The sequence below is a fragment of the Otolemur garnettii genome, unplaced genomic scaffold, assembly GCF_000181295.1.
Source record: "Otolemur garnettii isolate 467f Iridium unplaced genomic scaffold, OtoGar3 scaffold00048, whole genome shotgun sequence".
NCBI classification, from domain to species: Eukaryota; Metazoa; Chordata; class Mammalia; order Primates; family Galagidae; genus Otolemur; species Otolemur garnettii.
Window position 1 is genome coordinate 5382444 of NW_003852443.1, and position 3218 is coordinate 5385661.

The window sequence follows — 3218 nt, forward strand, 5'->3', positions numbered from 1 at the left end:
TACTGTGGTTCTATATTGCCTTTTCAGGAAAAAGGTATAAGGAACTCTCATTAATCTTATATTTACAATGTAAGGATAAGCTATTTTACATAAACTTGTAGCATTTTTAGGGGATTATGAAACATTCACTTAAAATAACCATGTATCCAAAAGGATAAACCCTGAAAGGGGGGGGAGCTAGAGGAGGCCTCCTGTATAAGAAGAAAGTCTTTATCTCTTTGGAATTCCTAATTTAATCAAGTTTTCATTTGTATCTTGGGCTTAAACATAGACATTTAGAACAGAACCAAAAGAGAGACAAAAAAGTCTGCTCCAAATGAAGCAGTCAATTCAATTTCAGTTATACTCTCTAGCCATCATTTGGCTTTTAAAATTCTGATAACCTGCCCTCAAAAAGTGAAGCATTTCCTCTTGTCTAGATGACATAACCTGTTTCCATCTCAAATAGGCCTTTTGGGAACCTGGGATCTGGCTTATTTTCCTCAAGCCATATATGACTCCATATAAACCAGGGCTGTATGTCCCATCTGCACCCCACAGAGGGATCCCTGGAAGGCACGGCTTCCTATCATTCTTGGGCCGATGCCTTCACCAAATTCTGTTTCAAGAAGGCATTTGTTCCTGTTTTCTTTGCACTTACCTTGTGAAGTCTCATCCCCACAACATCGACATCTGACAGTGGCTTTGGGTGTTGGCTAAAGAGAAAGCAGCAAGCAGCAGTTACAGAGGTGGTTTCCTGTGGAGACAGCAACTTAGCACAGCCAAGTTCAGGTCAACCTCCGAATACTAAAACTGAGAAGTCACCGAGAGTGTAACCAGACAGCTAAGGGTTTTCACTACACCTACACATGCAGCAGTAGGGCATTTGGGGTGCTGAATTTTCTTTAAACACAAAGTTTTGCTTTAAAAAAAAATGTTTTTTGCAAATTACAAAGACTTTATGACAAACTTTTGGGAAAGTTTTTGGGAAAGAAAAACCTTCTTTCTTTAAAATATGTTATCAAGAAACCATTATACATTCCATATAATGCATTGCTGTTATACCTTAAAAGTACCTCCTGGAAAGGATCCCATCTTATATTTCTTTTTATTTCTTACTGCACTAGCAGGATGTGCTCCTAGTAGTTGAAGATATGCATCAATCTGTCATTTGTTTGTTCATCCTTTGATTCCTTCGTTCATACATTAATTCATTTGACAAATTTATTAAACATATATTGAGCTTTCCTTTTTATAAGGATATAACCACAAAGAAGATATAATCGTGCCCTCAGTAAGTTTACTGAATGTAGCTGGGTAAAGAACACTGAACAACTAATTGTGAACAACATGTCAGAATTACAAGAGGAATTTATATGGAATATAGTGGGTGAATGGGGAAATGGGCATTCTAACCGGGGTAAAAGAGTTGATTAAAAGAGCTGATTCTCTATGGAGCATATTGCAAGTACAAGTTGGATCTATTAGGTGTAGAACACAAATGTCTTAATGCTGTGATTGGGTAAATGAGGTGAAGGCTCTGTTAATTAGTAGGATGTAAGCACTCCAATTTGTACAAATAATCAACACATTGACTCCCACAATGGCATAAATGTATTCATGATCTATGTACAAATGACTTAATAAAAAAAAAAAACGAAAAAGAAATGGGGCAAAAGACAAAAAGAAGAGAGAGATGATTCTTGAACTGTGGTAAAGATTATTGCATGGATATTTTCCACAGAAGGAAATGCATTCCCAGGTGAGGGTATGTGCAAAGATCCAGAGGCACAGAACAATACAGTATGTTTTGATAATTGTAACTCATGCTATATTGATAAATTGTAGTGGAACCTGGCAAGGGATGAGACTGAAATATAAACAAAATGATTTTTAGCATCATGAGGCATTTCTTTTGAAGAACAAAAATAAATGACAAGTATATGTATGTAATACTTCTTAATAAATATTTTTGCTAAAGATTGAACACTGTAAGGACATTAATGAAAAGTATTCAGGGGCTTTCAGTACATGGCTTGTGTCAAAAAAATGCTTGGCTATTACAGATGTTCACAAATGGGAATGTTCAAACTAAGTGCTAACCCGTGAAGCAGAACTAGATTATAAAATACGATAGAGAGTACCAAGAAAACTGTACACACATTTTAAGCAAGGAAAATTTCGTATTAAAATTTAATACTCAATATATAACAATAACAAAAGATGAATACAAGTCATGTTGAGCACCTCTTATAATTGCAGAAGTCAAATGCGACTTGAATATCACAAATTTAATACAGATTTTTTCCTTTCTTAAAATGTTTATACATTCTTTGGCACCCTCTGTATATTCGCTTTATTCTTATGTATCAGAATGGCTTAAACCCAATAGAAAATTACAGCATCTACAATAGAGCCAACCAAGAAGAAGGCTTTCAGTAAATAGGTGTTGATGGAAATACCACACTGAGGGGGCTTTTGGCAAACAAAGAAATCCTTCGGGTACTGATCCAGCTCTCAAGTCTGTAACTGTTAGTGATCTTTTGGTAATTACAGTTATCTTCCCTTGGGAATCTCTGGAGTTGCATTCATTAGGTCTCTTTTGGGTCTCGATTCTTAATTAAACTTTCTCCTATCTGACACATACCTGGAGATACCTGAAAATGTGTTCTGGAGGTGTGCCTGGGCAGGTTCCAAGAACAGAGCTATCCAACTATCAGACTTGGACACACAAACCAAAGAGGGGTGGGGGCAGTTGCTCCTATTAGCAGCAATTCAAAATGCCCAAATCAAAAGGAGAAAAGCAAGAGATCCACAACAAAAGCAGCAGAATACTGTCTCCTCACTGCTCGCCCTCCTCCTGTTAGGTGCATGTGGCTAGGAGGCGGAGTGATTAAGGCAGTGAAGTGGGTACAGAGAAGAAAAAGAGTAATGAGCCGACAGGTACCCCCGAGACTCGCTCATGCCTCTGCTCAGCTCACCACTTTAACTAGTCGGTCTCAGGACACAGATACCACATTTCAGTATCCACATTTCAGTTTTATATGTGGAAGTCTGTATGTCCATGTAAAATTCTAGACTACTGAATTGCAAATAAACATTTGGAACAAAATCTGTTCATACCCTTGGGACTGGTTGCAGCTACATCGTATCTAGGGAAATCAGTGTTCTTGAACTTATTTTTCTAAATAGAACGTGGTTATACATTTGAGTGTATCTATAGTCTGACTTTGATTGGT